The following is a 21,535-nucleotide window of genomic DNA, read 5'->3' as shown; positions in this document are numbered from 1 at the left end:
ATTTTCACCATTCCCATGTGTTTGAACAATGCCAACCCTCATTTTTTTGTTCTTTTACATTTCATATTAATCTCTACATTATTAAGCATCAATAAGAAAGAATGAGAAGCAATTCAATTTGACATAAAATCTTTTAACAGACATTAAGGTATGCCACATTCGTATACAGCTTATTTCTGAATAACTTTTCATACAGGTGAAATTTAAAAACAGAGAGCTGAGAGTATACAACCAAATGGTCTGGGCATTACTCTGATGCTTTTTTTCCTTGAAAATACAAATGATCCCTGCAGGCAACCTACAACTGCTAGATCTGTGGAATGTGCTCTTTGAACTGTACAAAAGCCTTCAGCCTTTCGTGCATTGCTGCAAACAAAAACTGCCAAGTGTAATTATTTCTCAAATTTAATGCTATGGAAGTGTTGCATCATTTTTTTCACAGCTCTGAGAACAGCTGTAGAAAAATAAAATTTACAGGAGTATTTCCCCACAGAAGTTACTGCATTTATCACCTTTTGTAAACAACTGATACAAATGAACACCAGTCAAATTTCAAAGAGTGCCACTGTTTCTTTGGTGCTCTTACAATTATGTTTCTATGGAAAGAATCAAAGCCCTAAGTGGAACGAGTCCTCCCATGAACAGTTTTTCATCCTTTAGCCTTTTTAAGAAAAAAAAAAAAAAAAGACCCACAGCTTATAACAGAAGCACTAAACAGTGCTGAGAGAACAACAGAAGCTTGAAAATTCATCGTTCACTTCCCACTTTTTTTCTAAACCTACACTGCTGCATCAGTGTAAACCTACAACCATCCATATGCTATAAGGTAACTCAGTAGATACAAGATCATCCAGACTGCTGTGCTTATATTTTGTAATGTATGTTCTAATAAGAACTGCCTTGTTTTTGAACACAGACATATTTGACTTGCTGAAAGCATTTGAACTTTACTCACTGAACACAGACATACTCAGTAATATGTCTTTTATTACAGACTTCAGCTATATCTGAGATTTTTAAGCTAAAGACGACATTGAGGTGAAAGCAACTGCCCTTAAATAGAAGTTTCCATATCTGAAATAAAATTATGCAACCATGAACATGCCCAAATTCAAAACAGTCATTTTTGTTTAGATTGCAGATGTGTCTTGCTTTAGAGAGCAAGTTATCTAGTTCCAGTGTAAACTTCATTACAATTCAGACATGAGGTGGAGCACTGTCTACACACCAACTAACTCCCACAGCAGACCTAAACTCCTGGGTCTTCTCCAGGATCCCTTGCCCACACCCACACATTAATTCAGCCACAACATCCTGCTTCAAAGCAGAAGGGACCTGCAAACAGCCCCTATCCAAGAGGAGCTTTGCCGTCTGGACTCTTCTCCTCAGCCTGAGCAGATTTAGAAAGATTTAGAAAGCCTCTGAAGATCCAAGCTGTGAAATAGTCCAGATGCATGTAATCTCCAAATGCAGTCTCTAACTGATACCAAATGAAGGTGAGGCACTGCATGGCAAAAAAACCCACCAAAACAAAAACAAAAAAAAAACCCCACAACAAATAAAATGAAATACAGGATTCAGAAGAAGATCAAAGGAAAAGGAGCATGACTCTTTCGCTTGATCATGTGGACAGGACGGACCAGATGAAGGCATTCTATGTGCTTACAGCTCCTTCAGGTTCAGTGAGGGCCAAGAACTAGAATAAAACCCTCTGTCTAGCATCTCCAGTTGGTTGCTACATCTGCTTGGAATCCTCAGTCAGCAGAAGCAATGAAATTTTCTTCAAGTACATAAGGAAGCTAATCACCTTGAGCATACATCTTTAGCCACACAGGCAAAAAGACGTTCTGAATCATGCCCTCTGGCACAAAGACCAACAGAATCTGGACCAGAGTAGGGAAGGCACCAGGTGCCTTCTGCTAAAGAGCTAGGTGAAACAAAGGAAACTAAAAGGCAGTGCCCCAGAGAGATGTTCCCACAAGGCAGCTGGGGAACAAAGCCATTTAATTCATGCATAAAGAAAAAAAAAAATAGTGTATGCCGCAATGGCACCAAGGAAGATCAAATTCTTATGGTATTCAAACGTGTTTTGTGCCACTGCTCAAAGTGAAGCAGCACGCAGCATCATGTTGCACTGCTGCTTTGTTTTTTTCAGTAGCACCATAGTGTCATGTTCTAAGCAAACACTGCATTCAGAATGATGTCAGAACTGTCTTGCACACAGGGCAAGATGCAATCAAGGCACGGGGCGCTGACAGGCAGCCACCCCTCTCTCTGAGCTCCTGCAGGTGACAGGAGCCATTCCCTTTCCAGCTGCCCCAAGATACAGCTCCTCAGCAGCAACTTGCGGCCCTGCAAGATGAACACTCTGTAAGCCCCTGATTCACCAGTACGGTTGGTCAGCGGTGCACTGTGTCACATGCTATCACCAACTTTCTACAGATGCTATAAAACCATAACTTTCATTCCAGAATTAGAAGAGAGACAAAGAGTACCACTTCAGTACAGGCAACACCCTACTGAACACCTTGCCATCCCCTGGATGCTATTTGCTTCTTTGCGTCAAACATGGACATGTCTGCTATTCTAAAAACAGAATATATCATTTTTTTTTTTTTCTTTAAACTGCCTGTGGTGAGCCTTGGTCAAGTTTCAGTGTTAACATGGCTTATACAAACACCAAGGAGCAGGCCACAGAACTGTGGTCAGTGATGAACACAAGGACATTAAGGATGTGGTCTCCAAGTTCACACTAAATCAAGCCAACGCAAGCAAAAGTTGTAATGGAGAAATCGCAATGAATTTTGAATTAAAAGAGTGCAGTGGCACTGTTCCTCCTTTTTGATCCTTTCAGCAGGACAGCAAAAAGCAAAACAATAAGTATCTTCATGGGTTTTTAAAAGCATTTCATGTAAAAAGCAACAAAACATAAAGACACTCATAATGAGTGAGAAGACTGCACCCTGGGAGGCACAAGAGCCAGGCAGTTGCTGTTGCAAAAGGGGCACAGCTGTTAGTTTTAAAATGTTACAAAATAAGCTGATAAACAGAAAAGTCTGGCATCAAAGCTGATGCTTACAAACACTACAAGATAAACAAAAGCATACTTTACTGTTTGATCAGGTTTTAACATCTGAAAAAAAAAATAAGAAAACATTGATTTGGCTTTGCTATTAAGCTTTTTTCAAGTAAATGATGTGGAACATCTCTTAGCCTTACTACTCTTATACCAATAAGGTGAGCAAATGCAAGGATTTAGAAGAGCAAAATAAGTAGAAAGATTTGTGGAAAATAATATTAAAATAGGCATGATAAGTTCAATCGTTGTGAAGACAAGCACTTTACAAGCGATTTGCGTAAGAGTAGTGATGCCTCATTTTCAACATGTAACAAGCTTGTTTCTAGATTTCTTAAAGGTATCACTGCTGAGCCCAGACCAGATACCCAGATGCCACAAAGGTAGAAAGTATTTACACCTAAAGATGCTTCCTTACATTGTTTATGTGGGAACTGTAAGAAAGGCATGTGGAAAGCAAACATGGGGTAATCTGTTCATGATTAATTTGGTTTTATTAGAAATTTACCTACTACTTGTCATTCCTCTCGACACAAAAATTTCAAACTTTTGGACCCACATGGAAGCATTACTGTAATGCTGTCCATCTTCTGCACTTCCTAAAACACGACTGACGAAAAGAAATACGACAAAAAATGTCTGCTCTTGGGTTGAAGATTTTCATGCCAAACTTTAGCCTAAGGCACATTTTCATAACCCGAATGTTGATCCTTGAGGAGGGAAAAAGGGTTTATGCTGGTTTCTTGATTAGAGTATTTGTGGTGCAAGTGTCTGTAATCTCTGAGTAAGAGTATTTTCTTTCTTCCAATTCCAGGATACCTGTAAGTAAAGTGGGTAACCCATAGCTTTGGTGCTGTGCTGGGTAAAGGCTGATGGACATGGTTCTGACTGACGTAAACTAACATTTCAATACTGTAGAAGACAGTAACAAGAAAGAGAGCACCCCCAACTTTTACTATGCTCTATGAGAAAAGAATTCACTAACGGACTCTGCATTCCAGATAATCAAGTCTTGTAGCATCTTTCTGAATTTTTCTTAAAGGAAGAAGTCAACAAAGCCCACTAGAAGCTGGGCAAAAGAGCAACCTATCTTGTTGAGAGGGCAGTTAACTGTAAAATCAAAGATTAAATGAACTCCCATGACTAACAGTTTCTGGAAGAGGCCCTCCACCTAGCGTAAGAAAATGGAAACCAGTCACAAATTTAGAAAATGTCTTTAGAAATGAGATCTCCCATAATAAACCATAGTTAGTTCAAAAGGGAGTCTTCCCTCCCCTGCCCGTTTTTTATCTTATCCTAGAAGTCCCTTCCAGTGCAAGTGTATTTCTCTTCCACAGGCTGTCGAGGTTGTCAAGAAGAGGGCCATGTGTTTTGCAGAATGGCCGAAGTTGAGAAGATTCATGGATTAAAGAGAATTTAAGCTCAGAAAGTATCATTAGATCAAGTCTGACTTCCTGTAATACCACAGAATATAAAACTTCAGGCAGTTACCTTATTACTGAGACCAAACACTTATAGCTAAAACAGAATTTATTCTTTAATCAGCTAAGACAATTGTTTCATGTCATGCTTTTGCTGTACTAGATTAAAGAGCTCTTTAGAGCACCAGATATTTTCTCTCTGTGAAGGTATGCTGTAATTAAGTCACTTCTCAAACATCTTTTTGAAAAGGTAAACAGACTTATCTCCTTAAATATTTCACTGCAAGGCAATTTTCAAGTTCTTAAATCACTTTCATAATTGTTTCTGGCACCATCTCTAATTTTCCAAAAGGGTTTTTTTTGTTTTAGATGTGGCCACAAGAACCATAAACTGAAATTCAGTCTTTTTCAGTATCACCAATTATTTTTTTCAGTATTACCAATGTAATATAAAAAGATAAATTCACATCTTTGCTGACATTTGGTTCCCTGCACATCCCAGCACAGTTCTGTCTCTGTTGCATAGCATACCGTGTTTTCTCTCCTCAGAAGAAAAGATCACATAAGTGAGATTTTTTTGTGATCAAGCAGTGTGCAAGCGTCAGCAGAATCTGGCAGTAACAAGGAAACTTAACTACCTGGCCATCTTTTTGGAAAGGAGACAGCAAGACACAGGCTATCCAGAAATGTGCTGGGAACCATTTTTCAGTACAGAAACTGAGGAAAACACTCAAAGCAAAAAAAAAAAAACCCAACAAAAAAACCCCAACATTTTAGATTCCACTTAAATCTTCAACCTTCAGCTTACTGGAAACATGAAAATTGAGGGTGGCTTGGTTGAAAGAAACCAGAATGTCGCAGCACTCTCCAAACTATCAAGCTGCAACAAGGTCTTTTACCATCTCATACCAGCACACTCTTCATACAGTCCCTCTGCTGCCTTCTCCTCATCTCATCCAGGGCATGTGTTCTCCCTTTTCTTGCTTCTTCCTCTCCCTCTTCTTCCTCAGCTACTGTCTTTCCATTGGCTGCTCAACACCTTAACCAGCCACAGCTGCACCTTGTCTACATCGGCCAACCCGCTGCCTCTGAAGCCAACCCACAGTTGTATATTAACAATGCTAATTAACCCAGCTTCATTCCTCTACACCATAACATGAGAGAATTCTGATTTCTAAGGAAGGGAAGAAGAAAGGAGACTAGGAGAACAAAGTCAAGGGAGATTACAGAAAAGGACTTGGATAAATGAATTGGCAGCCATCATCCTGCAAAATAGAATTCAAAGGGAAGAAGTTGTTCAAGAGAACTGGCATGTCCACAAAGGAGTATCATTTAAGGTGTAAGAGCAAACTATGTAAATGTTAAAAAACACTAAATCACAAACTCTTGAAGGACCAGCAACTTCAGGAGAGTACACGTGCATGAACACAAGTATGTAAGGGAGTAAAACGTGACATACGGGGACATAGTCAGAAAAGCAAAACCAGAAAGTGAAATACAACTTTCAAAAAACCTGAATTAGTAGCAAAAAAAGCATTTTTTATGTTTCTTAAGAGTAGGAAGAAAATTCAAGGAAGAGTTGATCAGGCTATTTGCAGAAGATACAAAGACAAATACATTTTCCTTAGTCTTTGCTATAAAAGACAAATACAATCTGATAGCTAAAACTAGTGAGAAAAGGGATAAAAAATTAAGAGTAGAACAGGGAAAACAGATGAAGAGATACTTCAGTAAGTTAGATGCTGTCAGATCAGCCCAGACTAATCAAGATCATACTTAGGATAGGTAAGAACGTGATGTTGGCTTGTGCCATGAAGCCAGTTGAAGAATGCCAGACTCCAACGTCTCCAATGCCTGATTGCACTGAAATTTTGCTAACCTGTCATTTATAGCTACTTAAAACCAAATCAGTGAAATTATAAGAGTTTAAAATAATCTTTATTTTTAAAATTTATTTTTAACTCAAATCAGTCCAGTAAACAAGGTTTCTATCAATTATTCCCATGAACAGCCACATTGCATCAATAGATAGGACAGTTAACTGCAGTGCAAAGGACTCTAAAAGAATTAATTGAAATTCTCTCACACCCATTTTTCAGAACTTTTAGAGAATGGAGTTCCAGAACAGCAAGAAGGCAAAAATCCAATGCCTGTCTTAAAAAGGTGAAAGAAGAGGACTTAAGGCATGACAGTCTTGTCCAATTAGTTTCAGTTCCTGAAATGTTCTTGAGAAAAACAAAACCTAAAAGATTTTTTTCTTTTTTACAACAAGAAAATACATACTTAACAATATAGTTTTGTCATGAGCAAAACCTAGCAAGCCAATAAAATTTCTCCATCCACAGAAAAATAGTTTTTGAATGGGAAAGAAGCAGTGGGTGACATATAAAAAGAAGTTAATGACTTGTTATAAAAAGCTAAGGAAACAAACACTAATTTAAAATACTTTAAGGAAAAAACAAAATGTTTTCAAAAATTGTATGTAGAGACTAGTAATAAAAAAAGGATATTATGAATGAGGCTCAGCAGGGGACCATCCTGGTTTGGTGAACTGGGTATTTTTCTTTCATTACTTGGACAGTGAAGTGGTCATCCATATTGAAATAGTAATTTTAAAAATCTCAGATGACAGTAAATTTGAGAGAAAGACAGGAAAAACATTCGTCCTTCCTCCATAGGATTTACCAAAAGTAACAGGAAATTAAATTTAATTAAAGATGTGCACACATAAACATACGTTTTAGTAGTTCTGAAGAATTCTTAATAACCATGAGTCAGTTCCGAAGCAGCTGAACTCACAATTACACCAACTTCCGTTTAGAATACATAATGACGTGATTGTATGGCATCAACACATTGCAACAATAGCTCAACCAGAGCACTGCACTTAGACCTATATTTTGAAGTATATCCCGTTTTCTTCTTGTCTTCCTCTACCAGATTCTTTTCAAATCTGCATTAAACGATATGTAACAGAGAGCCACAGCCATAGCCTGGAAGATGTCAGATACTCAGTTCTGACCATCCCATCCTTTGAACGCTCTGTCCTACCAGTCCTTGGTGATTCTTGGTCGTAACTGCTGGGACGCAGCGAGCCAGCACTATCACCAGTATTAAATAACTGACAGCGTATTTCAGCTTGCTGGGATGTTATCAGTCAACTTTCTGGGGGCATGTGGCCACGTGGAAGACACTGCACTCATCCCCCTTAGGTAGCTGAATACAGGCTGGACGTTGCCTGCCGGACATGAAGGCTTCAGGTTACCTTCACCCCCAACTCTTGTTCCTGTAGATGCCACTCCTCTACTTAACTGGCAAGCTGATTTTTTTGTGTAGGCAGCACGATCAGTGAGGAGCTGTTATCACGGGGCACGGCAACTCATGCATCTTATGTTGCACAGACATTTTGGCCAGTACATCACCACGGAAGAGCAGGGCTCCTCTGCTGACGTTCTCCCTGCCAGAATGTAGTATCTGTGCCACAGGACCATCCCAGAGATAACTTAATGTTTTTCCCCATGGGATCACCAGACACAGCCCAGATGGCTGTTGTGGGTGCTGGGCCAAAGCAGCCTGCAGGAGCAGACACAACTGCCACAATTGTGCTATAGGAACCCAGCAATATCAATGCTTTATTAGAGGCCCATGAGAAAAATATGAGTTTGGACTGATGAGCTGATGCCTATTTATTTGAGGCAGTATAGAATACATTGATTAAATGGTGACAATTTGCTTTTTATGCACTGAGAAACTTTATGGGTTTGGTTAATATAATAGCAAATAGAAAATACACTTTTAGGAATATACCTACAATTACGGAAGCACAGACACTTCAAAAACATTCTACGCATATACACTTCAGTGAAGAATTTAGGTGAGGCATCTCAGAATACAAGAGTAAATACATAAATTGATAGAATTTTGAAAAAGCAAGCTACTGAGACAGAGACATATATTATTATTCCTTATCACTGATGTAAAATATCAGCAAAACATTGAAAAGAAATTAAATATCTTCCTATTTTCTTGCATACTGAATTAAAGATGCACTTCACCTTCTAAGATGAATTGTTTCCGTGCATTTCCACGATCTGATTCTACCCTGATCTTGATCTTCCTCATCAGGCCATACAGAACAAGTAGAAGAAGAAGAAAAAACCATTTCCCAATGCATTGGTTGTCAAGGTATTACAACCTACTGCTTCTGGATTTCATATCCAACTGTTTCCTATACACCCTCCGTTGTTCTATCTTTGATGCATAGGTAGTGTGGTCAAATTAATGCTGCTATTGAAACCTAGAATTTTGCATTTCTCAAATGCAGCCCAAATATTGCACCTACAGCTTTTTTTTTTCTTTTTTTTTTTTTTTCTTCTCCATTTCATTTCCTAGGTTCCTTTTAGGGCAAAAAAAGGAAAAAGTCCTTAAGGCAATATAAGCACTTAATCCAACTCAAATACTAAAGAGGACATAACCTTTTAAATCATCTTAAATATTTACGATGCCATAAGCTCTTAAACTTCCTGGAATACTTAGCCTTCCTTAAAACCTCACAGTACTCAAAGTCCCTAGAGCAACATAAGCACCTAAACTGCTTCAAATCCTTCCAAAGGACACAACCTTTAAACCAACGTTCAGGGTCTAATTTTTAGGAATATTTTTGTTTCTTCAGGCACAATTCTGCCTGGTTTTGTCCACAAATCAGGCAGCTATTTAAGTACTATTCACATGCTTCCCTTGACACAATACTTTCATCTGATGGAAGACACATGCACGGAAATGATGTAGAGCACCCTGCTACCCTGGGAAAGTCAACGCGGGTAACGGGAAGGATTCCCTTGGTCCTAAACCCAGCCAGCATTCAACTTAACTGAAAGAAAAGTAACAGAAACACAAGAGAGTCACCAAAGCCTTCATAGCACCTTGTTCGGACCTTCAAGCAATGTCTCACAACGAATCAAGCCAAGTTCATAATATTTCACCATCAACTTGCAGTAGCAAATCAAGAAATTACAAAATTGACATCTGCAACAGCAGCAAATGCGATCTCTGGGTGGAACCCAGCAGTAAGTATTAAGAATAGAGCCAGTGTAAAAGCCACATTTGAGAAGTGATCAGCTAACACGTACACAACCAGACACTACTTCAGGACTTTCAATCCTTCAGGATGGTGTCAACCCTCATTCATCTTCTAACCTGATTTATCTTTTTAACAACTGTGTGGTGAACTTCAGTCACTCTGTTTCCTTCCTGCATAACCCTTTCCGATAGGTCTGGAGTGAGCAGAAAAACTATTCAGAGTAAAGTAGTCTTACACACACAAGCTTGAGAGGCAAAGGTCCTTCTCCTTCCAGAATTTCCTCGTTCAGGCTTTCAGTGTTTCCTACAGGCCAGGAAGGGAATTTTCCGTGTTCCTGTCTAAAGAGTATCTCATTTTTTTATTCCAAGAGTGAGTGCAGCATTAAGTGAAACATTAGTGCCACAGATGCTCTCAAGCAATGGGGAAAAATTACAAATGATTGGGGTATTTTAATTTTGAAATTCATGAAACACAGTAAATTGTAAGTCAGTCACGTTGCCTGTCCTTAGGAAGTAAATAAAGGTAAAGCTGTCCACCTTCAGAGCACACTTAAAAACTCATATTTGCCAGACTTCTGCATGACAAGCAGTCACTGAATATATGCATCTGCAATTTTTTTATAAATTATTTTACATAAACCATAAGCTATTTCAATAAAAGTGTTTTATTTATCAATGAATAAAATATTTGAAATACACAGCTCAATGTTAGAAAAAATTACCGTTATGTTGATGTTTCAACATGTTGAAAATCTGAACGTTTGGGAATGCTCCTACAGCTATATGGCAAAGACTGAAGAGGTTCAAAGAGTCCGTGTTTATGGTGAGCCTGGTGAGCAATTACAACATTGTACAAAACACTACAGAGTCCATTTTATCAATTTTTCCATTTTCTTTGTACCTTTACTGTCTTACCAATGAAATGCATCGATGTTCAAATATTTGATTACCTTACACTATAGTGGATGGTCTAATACTACTGGGATTAATGGGCATTTCATAACTATCTCCTTGTCATTCTAGTCTCACAACTGTTCTTTTTCTCTTTTTCCTTGGTCTATTTTATATATATTTACAAACTGCCAATTTCCTTACATCCCATGACACTCAGTTTCACCCATAAGCACAAAAAAAGGTGCAAAATTTTAAGCTATTTGAGTCAGTATGACTATTTTAAAAATAATGCAAATATACGTAGAATTTTAAATTATTAAACAGCAAGCTACAGTGGACACACATGTTGGCTTTTGAGTAATTCCTGAACATAGAATTTGGATTTTTACCTCTGGCATTTCATCTTACTGTTTCACAGTACGCTACCCAAGTAGCTATCTACTGACTCAGTTTGAAGAGCACGGGAACGGGTAAGTCATTAACTCAGCGCCGTAAGTAGTGTCATGGAAACAGAGTATTGACTGATGGGCCACAAGCAAAGACTTTGATAACTAAGAGCTCATAAATCATGGTGAAGTGTCCAGTGAAGAACTACAGATACCAGCGTAGAGCAATCTCATTTACAAACACTGACTAGGACAGAAAAACACTAGAAATTTGCACAAGATTAGAAACCTGGGCAGAAAGCAGAGAGACTCCGTTTAGAGAAGCAAACTAAATCTTCATCTTACAAGCAATGAGAACAGTAGTCCATACCACAAGTGATGCCCTGTCCAGTGAACTACCTCATCAATATCACTGCTATCATCAACACTCTTCACTATGTGCCATACTAAATTCAGCACCATGTCCACATACTTCCATGTGTGCACGCACACGTGTGTATATGTACACACACCCACCCCCCCACACATAATTTGTTAGAATACTGAAGACGACAGAGATTTACAATGAAAAGATACTCAACTTTCAGCTTTCAGCTTCCTTTTTCTTTTTTTTTTTTTCCTATTGATAAACAAGCACTAACTTCGCTATTGCTTCATTTACCATATAACCACAGAAAAGGGACTTGAAAAGGACAGCCCTCCACACAGGTCATCTAGTTCTCCTCTTTAACATATCTTTTCAAAGCTTCCCTTAGAAAAGTGAACAGAGAAGGTGAGATCAAAAATTCAAAACATCACCCTTTAAATGACATTTTAAATGGAAATAGTCTAGATAAAAACAACTCCTGCTTCAATACAGTTTTAAATATACAAAATACAAATAGTCCACTGTCATGTAAGTACATGTGAATATCTGAAAACATTTTTTAGTTCCAGAAGAGACCTCTACAGTTACAGATTCTAATCCACTATCTGAGCAGAAAGTGAAAATATTACATTACTCACAGATAAGAAAGGGTTTGGTTGTTTTGGGGTTTTTTTTACAGGGTTATTTTTCTGACAAGGATCCCCCTTATTTAACTAAGAAAATTAGTCTACATTAGGAAATAGTGGAGCCAAACCAGAATGGCCTTGTACAGCAGGACAGCTGATGCCGAGCACTTTACACCCACACGACGTGCTTCAAGACACTATTCTGTACTACTGCATACTTTTGATCCATTTCTGGAGTGCTTGCCCTTTTCTAGCTTTATCGTCAGGAGTGTTCCAAGGCAAGCTGGTTTATCCTGATACTTCGGAAGTGCAATCCTGATCTGAAGTTAAATACTGCTACCAAAAAGCTGCTACCAAAGCCTCTTAATACTACGATGGTAACCATTTTCTAGTCTAGGTATAAGACCACATCATTTTAGTTTTGTACAGAAGTTTTTAAATATTTCTTTTGCTCTGGCAGATTTACATCTTTTGTCTCTTCAGACAACTATTTCCAGCCATATGCAGAGACTCAGCTTAACAAGCCAACTCCAGTATGGGAGCAACTCATTTCCAGACAATGAAGAGCTTTGGAATTTAGCTGTAAGGCTTCAAACCAAATTTCTCCAAAGACACAGGAGGTCTCAACTTCAAATTACCCAAAGGCTTCTTTTTCATCATGAATTTTAGAGGACTTTACAATAATGTATGCACGTTAGGGGATTTAGAACGATATACTTCAACATGCATGCACTAAATTATTGCAAAATCAATTAAAATGCATCTAGAAAAACTTGATCACAGTCACTGATTTTTGCAGCTGAAAAAAACAGAAGCACATCTTTTACTAACATATGGCTGGGGATTGCTCACTTGAGACTGCACAGTTTCAGACAGTTCATCTGGAGCCCATCTCCCCCATGTTCCACATTTTCATCAGAAACAAGAACTGAGGGATAATGACCTCTTGGGGGAAGGTTGATGACCTTGATTCTGCTCTCAATAACTGTCTCAGAAATCATTTATCGTATCTTGCAAAAATACAGGTATAAGATGCACCGAGAATCAAAGTACCATTTAACTGCTCCACTGAAGAGCTTTCTCCCTAAAAGACCTGATGACAGATCATTTTTTCCCCTGAGTAAAGACACCAGCTAAAACTGCGATTCTTTCTCTGTCAGAGTAAAATTAGGGGAAGGAGGTGGAGAGAAAGGGGATCACATTTTAGTTTTATTCCACTGATGCTGCTGCCTGTCACTAAGAGATGAAGGGCTGAAATCCCATCAGTCTGGATTTACAGATCTGAGGATGAAGAATTAGTATTTTTGTGTTTTTGCAGAAAACTCCTTGATGTATAGCTCCATTATTGAATGTGAACAGCCGCAGTTTAAATTTCAAATGAGGTTCTATTAGCATAACCCATACTTTGTTTCTATTTAAAAATATGATTTTAGCCAAAATTGTGTCAGTTGAGAACCTACACATTTTCATTTGTTGCTACAGATAAAGGAGAGAAGCAGTTTTATATTTCACTACCGCAAAATATGAGGTCTAGAATAGCATAAACATTAAAGAATACCTCTAAGATACTACTGCTATCTCCTTCAGCCAAAGGGACAAGGGGTGAGTGAATGGTCCATAGCAATGGTGCAGGAAAGGCCTTACACAGGCAGCAGTGCTGGTGGGGCAAACCCCAGTGTCGTTTACAGCTGTCTTTCCAAACCGATTTTCTAAAGAAGGTTATTTAAAGACCCTTAAATTGCATTGTGGAGTAACTGTTTAATTAGCTTTGGTTTCCATCATGGATGTTTTCATCAAAATACGCTACACAACAGATGGTTTCTGCTCTTACTCTTTGCAACTACAGTGTTTGTGCAACTACTGTCTTGCCCTTGAAAAGCTGTTTGTGTTTAATGTATCTCATACCGATGGTGTTAACACATATAAATATGCTGGTTTTCTGACATATACATGTATCAGTATATCAGAACTCATGAAATTGTTACTCTACATGGCCAGGTTCCAACTGTACTGTGTTTGCATAGTGTTATCTGCTGTAATATTACAGAGCGCTTCAAACTGTACAACAGCCAGGTGACAACAGTATTCATTCCAGGTATCTGAAGTTAACCCTTTTCATGCAAAGCAGTCAAAAACCTCATCTTCACTGTGGAGCACAGTCAAGATCCAGGCACGATCCCCACACAGCTTAGGGGACGAGGGGACGCACGTAACTCAATGGCAGAACCCAGAGACCCAGCAGCCCAAGCCGACTACCACTGCAAGAAGCCAGACCTTTTGGGACTGTTTTGGGGTTGGGATGCTTGTGCTGGACTTACTGTCTCCCTGTAGCAAGTCAATCCATTTCTCTATGCCTTGGCATCTCCATGTTGAAAGTATTCATCAGGATATGTATGACTGAAGCTTCCTGAATTACCGGTGTGCAGCAAAGGCATGGTGACAAACACAGAGCAAAAATGGTATGGTATTTCTGCAGTCAGCCCACCTGATGATTTAAGTACTCTCAGCAGGGTTCCACGGGGGGTTAGGGTTAGAGTGATACTTAATTCATTAATGTTTTCTATAAAGTTCTTTGAAATCCTCAGATGAAATGCAGTGTATTATTACTATTATCATATATGTCATGACTTGTGCCCTAAATGATCTCACCATACTTTGTTAACTGTACACAAGAATCCCTTCGTTACCATTCAAGTGCTTCTACCTCTGAAACATAACACTGTAGCTGTTTACCAACAGACAGCGACCCTATAAAAACTTTTACTGATCTTATATGAAGAATACTGTGTTCCATTACAAATGCATGTTTCATACCATTTCCAGTTCCTGAACAGCTCAATGCCAGGGCACCGCAACTTCATGCAGGAGGACACCAGAGTCTGTGAAATCATCATTTCAGAGAAGGGCATCTGCTTAGCCAGCATCTTTATTGAGCCTATCACACATCTCTCACTCCCTTATACCACAGGAAAGATGACTCATACCAAACTAATATGGCTGCATCTCTCACAAAGTAAAAAAATTAAGAAAATTGGCAGAATGGGCAAAAGGTCCAATTAATCGATGCTGTCAACCAAGTATTCAGGAATCTAACCATCCAAAATCCACTAGAGATGAGAGCTTATATAGGCTGAAGAAATGAAGACATGCTGTTAAAAACTTTTCCTTCTTCTCTTGCCTGCTTTGCAACTTGAGAAAAGATGCATAGCACACAGGTAGTTTTTAAAAAAAACTATCAATACATATTTATACTTCCTAAAAATGCCTGCAACAAACAAAACATCTTTCCCTTTCCCCCTATCTGAAACTCCACGTTGTCTTTAAATTTTGAATCCACCAACCGTGCGATGGGAACTTGATTCGCTACCTACAACAGAATGGGACTGGCCACATGGAAATTCCTATTATTAAAAAAACCCACCTGATTTAGCTGCCCATGTTATGGGCAATTTTTGCTCTGTTAATTTTGATGTAGTCAATAATGACTTTCTTTACTGGATGTTCTTCAGGTTTCTATACTCAGATTCACTCACTGGACCCTGATATTCTCAGGCTGTTGGATATACTCAGTTTGAAATCTCTAAGAGGGTCAGGACAAAATGTCAATCATAAAACAAAATTTATAGTTTGATACAAATATACACAGTTCTTCACTACTCAAACATCCTCTGTTTAGTGGCACCTTGGCTGAACCACCCTTTTCATTTTCTCAAAACTAGGGTTCTTTTGGTGGATTTTTGTGATAATGCATAAAATGCCATTCAAAACTAAATATTCTTAAAAGTAGCAGAAGGATAGGAATATTACAAATTCAACTCAAATAAAGTCAGACAATTGTGAAAAAAAAAATCAAGCCTGTAAAACTTATATCAACCACATAAAGAGCCAGATTGTCAGCTTCAGTGAAGTTCTGCGGATTTAGCAGTGAGAATCTTGGCCAGCGAGTACTGATATGACAGCATTTCTAAGGGAAATATTTTGTTCATGTTTATAGTACAAGGCTTACTGATACTGAGACACAAACACTGGTGAATGCTATTTTGTGCCAATATTTTTTATATATATACATATATATATGTAAAGAGAAAATACCTTAAAATTATTTTATTAACATGCGATTGCCTACCTTCTCTAAGCACTTTCCTTAGGCTATTATGCAAGTACTCTTAAAAAAAACCACAAATCACTTCCTCAGGTCAAATGTAGATTTAGATTCCAGGAGTCAGGTATTCTCTGTAGTTTTATGCTATTATACATGCAGTTTGCAACTATGCAACACTTAACTCACCACATCTTAAATAACAATGAAAAGATGGAGACAAAATGAAAGATACATCCCAGCTGCAAAAAGTAATGTTCAAAACAAAATTAAAACTGAAGGAAAATTTGACAAACCCCAATGAGGTTAATCAATCAGCTGTAAGTGGAAGTACAGAAATAGTTTACCATAACAAACATGTGCATTTCTTCTACAATAGGACAAGTACAATATTGAGACCAACAGAAGTATATTCTACTGTTGTCCATTGTTTCATCACAGTGATGTTAAAAACACAAATGGAATAAGTCTAGCCATCCAAGTTAGCAATTCAAATACATAGCAATTAGCCACAAAACGACATCTAATAATAAGTTACACTACAAGTTCTGTGTCATACACCTGTTTTTTAACTAAAAGCAAATAGAAAAAACTGATGTTCCTTTTCATGTCTTTTAGAGATGTTCAACTACTTGATGGCAAGGAAGTGCTCCCCACATACAGCCCTTGCCTGGCAATACTGGAACCGAAGAAGGTGGTATGTTGTCATCCTCTGTTAGGTGATGTAGTTGCCATTACTCAAATATATGCAGCAGTTGATAGTACAAAGAAATCTACGATACTTCAATACAAGTAGAAAGAAGCATTTCATCATAATCTCATCTAATAGAACACATTATCAATATTAGTTGATAGTAATCTTTTTCAAATTGGAAAGTAATCCAATTGCTTGCTTTTAAAAATTAGCTAAAAGTGCATTTTCGTCTGTTGTATTAGCAACAATATTGTCTATTATTGCAAGCCATAGTAAAGCAACTATGCTAGAATCTCACAATACATCCCTTTTGCTATCTTACTAGAAATTAGTAATGACATAAGAGTTGAAACATTTGTATTTCTCAAGCAACAGACAAAATACGAGAAAAAACCCTCAAAATCTATTGACATTTCATAGGTAATACTAAAATGGCATTTGAAGAGTCATTTTTTTAATGGTTACATAAAATGGCTAAGCAAAATGGAAAATGTCCTTTTAATAAGCTCATGAGTATCAGCATAACCACAAAGAAATAATTTTTCAAAGAATTTTATTTACTCATGGGAAAGCAATATTTTGGCAATGTCAGTGGTAAAAATCCTGCCTCTTAAGTCTCACATAAAGTCACATGAGATGGAATTTTTCTGCCTCAACATTTAACAGAAAAGTTAGATGTCTAAATTTGTGCTGGTCACCTTAGGCTTCTTTTATTGTCAGTCACAAGAAGCAGGCATCTCCAAAGGATGATTCCTCTCAAGACAGACATAAAAGGAGGCTATGGGAATCCTCCCCTGGAAGCCTCCATCTCTCTTCACTGACTAAAGATGTCTAAAGTGACCAGCTCAGATTTACACCACCTATGTTTTATATGGCTAATGTCAGGAGAAATTAATCCCACTCTTGACATTCTTCTCAAAAAGTACATGGGAAAAGTAAGCGTCAGATGCAGAAAAAGAGAATTCTCAACTAGCATAAAAATCAAAATAGACTGTCCCAGAAAAATTAAAAAAACAAGACCCTTTTGTGAAAATAACAGGGGATCTGTGCATGCCATATAGTGTTTGATCTCCAAGCCACGACAGACTCAATCACTTCTAGGAGCTTAAGAATATACAGAGAATATTTTCAGAATATGCTGACAAAGTAATATGCCTCTTCTGATTATGAGTAAGCAGCAATTTTCAAAAGCTTTGTAATTCACTGCAATAAGGATAGACGTTCAGAGGCATGGCAAAAGACCCCATTAAAGCTTCACTTTCAAATTTCAAGTCCTTGCTCAAAAGCGAATCAGAGAGTTCCTAGACCTTTTTTTAGAACATCTGGGTTTTTTTTTCCATTTTCAGAAATGATACACCCATCTCACGGAAGCTTTTGCAAAGGCATGCAGCCTACAGCAAAACTGTGGACAGAAAATGTCTGCCAAACTAATAAAAGTTGAAAATCAAGAAAACTGTCATTTGTGAAGAGAGAGTTCCTTTTTCCTAAGTATTTCAAAATACAAGGAAGCCCCTGATTCACACATTTGTAGAAGATGAAAGACTATATTGTTAAGTCTCACTGTAAAATTGCCCGGTTTTTACATGTTTACATTGGCATCCACTTGAATTATGGACTGTCCCAAAATGGCCATTTGCAAGTACCTGAAAACAGAGCTTATAATGAAACTGCTAGGCTGCTTCATAGGTCTCATTGACCTTTGACAAGACTTCAGGAAGACAGCTCTTTCTACAGTGGATTAATGGATCTCTTCTCCAAGGCTTTGTCCCTAGTTTTGTCTTCCCCCCCCCCCCCCCCCCCCCAAACAGGAAACAATACTAAAAATGTACCTTCCTTTCCATGGATCAAGTGAAAAAGATACTCGTTTTAAACATCTAAAACCCCCATCATGTGACTGTCCACATCACGTGAATTATGGTGTTAATTCATAGCTAAAAAATATTTTCACAGACTTCGGTGTGATTTTCATAATTATATTCACAAGACTTTAAATATAATTTAACACATTTTAGAAAGCTCACAACTTCTGCCATCTCTCATCTTTAGCCAAAACTTAACTAAAAGCCTAAACTGAACAGCGAAATACATCAAAATAGGAAAAATTAAATTAATTAAAAAATTGAAATATAAAATAAAATAGCAGAATCTTGTCTGATTTTGCTTACCTATAAATATGCCCAGTATCATAGAACAGCTGAGGTTGGAAGGGACCTCAGGACAACATCTAGTCTAACCCCCTGCTCAAGCAGGGTTAGATGCAGCAGGCTGCTCATCACTGTGTCCCGTTGGGTTCTGAGTATCTCCATGGATGGAGACTCTACAGCCTCTCTGGGCAATCTGATCCAGTGTTTGACCATCCCCATGGGAAAGAAGTTTTTTATATTCTGTTTAAATAGAATTTTCTGTATTCATTTTGTACCCATTGCTTCTTACTCTGTCACTGGGCACCAAGGAGAAGTCTGGCTCAATCTTCTTTACACCCTCCCATCAGGTATTTAATGTGAGAATGAAATGATATTCAGTATTCTGCTGCTCAGGAGAGGCAAAGATCTTGTGACTAAATTAGTCCAACTGCTAATCATATGATATCACCCAACCCACACATGATGCTTGGTGCTATACAAAATCAGGCTAGCATTTTTAAGATTCAGAAATTACGTATGTATATATGAATTATACAGTACCATGCCAACACTATAAATTACTATAAGACACCTGCTTACTTGCTAGCCATTTGTGGCCATTTCCTGGTTTTAGAGATTTGAATTTTAATTTATAAATGATATAAAGGACCCTGCACTACCACAGGGTGAAATGCACAACAGAACAATAGTCCCCGCATTAGATAATAAGTAAGGGTGCCTCACTCAAGTTTTTCCACTTTTATAAATGGCAGAGCACCAAAAATATCTACAAGGTCTGAGACTATAGCTCATCAAGCAATTTAAGCTGCAGAAACCAGCACAGCTGCCAAAAGAAGCTATCGTGCACTCCCCCATACTTTAGGCTGTGAATTCCCACCCCTATCACCCTTTGTACCAGTCGCAGCCCTCCAACAGCCATATGGGAGAAGACTGGGATAAACCCAGGTAAAAACAAAACTATACAAACAATTGGTTAATTTCAGCCAGATCCATTCTCCAAATTTATGAACAGCTACACATGCTGAGGGAGAAAAATATAGGGAGGGGAAAAGCAGCTGGCACTACTTCTTACACAGACATGCCAGCTGAAAGGGTTGACAACACTTAGGTTAAAGCAAAGTGGTCAATGGAGAGGCACGAGCTACACTTTTATTATTATTATTAATTTTTACCTGATAATATTTTTAATATATATACACACACATATATATACACATACATATATATATACATACATACATGCATAATAATTATTAAAATTACAATGCATAATACTGAATTCCCTAGCCGTTACTTTTAGGATGAGCTGGAGATGCCTGCTTCTCTCCTGAGGCCCAACCTAGGATGACTAACAGAGATTCAGCTGCTTAGTTTCTATGTATCTAAATTAACTCAGATCTAGATGAGTTGAAAACGTTTGAAAAACAGGTATGTGACTATTACAGCACTTCATTCCCATCTACAACTGCCAATTCCCATTTACAATTCCCAATAGCAATCGCTACTTGGAAAAAAATAAAATGTAACATAGCTTACCATCACACAAACATAGGAGGAGTTTGTATTTTCTGTATGGTCCACAAATTTCTTCCTAAACTTATTCTACATCTACAAGCAACACATTTCAGTGATGTGGCACTGTGTTCCTCCCACAGAGCACATAAAGCCACAGCAGAAACAGCCACAGCGCCAGGTCAGTTACAAATCACTTACATTTCTTCGGAGTCACTTGGTCACCCTGCTGTGCTGTCGGAAGGGACGGTCTTTTCCTTTTTGCTCAAACTGATCCTCCTTCCAGAAGTGTCTGTCACCTCTACTACAGATCAGGACAAAAGGTCCTTAACTTTCACTTGAAATTATCTAAGGGTAAGAAGGGAAAGGAATACAGTCAATGCAAGCATCCATATAGGTTTTTTATACCAAGGTATTATAATCGCCTCTTTAAAACACACTTCAGGGCCATTCTTACGCACATATACTGCACACCTTGGAAGAAATCCTACACATTTTACACCTTTCTTTCTTTCTTTGTATGAAACATGTCAAGTAGTCACTACTCCTAAATCAGTCATCTACTCCACTCCCAAGATTAATAATAAAAAGTTCGTATTACTTTAAAAAGCGTAAGCGTACAAATAAAAAGATAATTTCCTCTCATTGACTATTTATTTTGCACCACAAAGAAATCTTGAATACTTTTGGCAGGGTTCCAGTAGGCAATCACAATCTGCTGAACACAAGTTCACTGGAAACTGTCCTGGCTACCCATTATTGATAAATATTCTGATCTGAATCTTCTATTAACCAAAACAGCTCTCTATTGCACCACATCTTACTGCTCAGAAAGTGAGACCTGGGGTTTGTGATGGATAGTCCCGTGAAAATTTAAAACTTACCATTCTATCAGAGTCAAAACCATAAACTGAATGTTTAAAATTACTAGGAAAGGAATAAAGAACAAAGCATAACACATCATTTGCCACCATATTAGTCCCCATCTTGAAAAGTATCCTCTGCTTTGGTGTCCAGCACAGAACACAACTCAACAGAATTAATCTGCAAAAAGGTTCAGAGAAGAAAATGTACATGATCAAAGGCTTAGAATGATTTCCATATGAGGAACACTTCAGTATGCCACAACTATGCAGACAAAAAGAAGCAACTTAAGGGAGGGCATGACAGAAGACTACAAAACCCTGAAGAAGATGGGCAGATTGCACAGACGTCATCTGTTCCCTATCCCTTGAAC

At 38.0% G+C, this 21,535-nt stretch overlaps 1 protein-coding gene across 1 annotated transcript in view; it reads right to left on the bottom strand.

Moving 5' to 3' along the window:
• FOXP2 (forkhead box P2) overlaps positions 1 to 21,535 on the bottom strand; it is a 445,577-nt gene that overhangs the window by 355,113 nt on the left and 68,929 nt on the right. The window contains exon 2 of the mRNA XM_040596053.1: positions 20,500 to 20,646. The gene's annotated coding sequence lies outside the window, so the exon portion shown is untranslated. The remainder of the gene's footprint in view (positions 1 to 20,499; positions 20,647 to 21,535) is intronic.

The sequence above is a fragment of the Falco naumanni genome, chromosome 5 (genome assembly GCF_017639655.2).
Source record: "Falco naumanni isolate bFalNau1 chromosome 5, bFalNau1.pat, whole genome shotgun sequence".
In the NCBI taxonomy this organism is placed as follows: domain Eukaryota; kingdom Metazoa; phylum Chordata; class Aves; order Falconiformes; family Falconidae; genus Falco; species Falco naumanni.
Note: the sequence above shows the minus strand (reverse complement) of the source record. Positions and strands in the feature narration are given on the sequence as shown.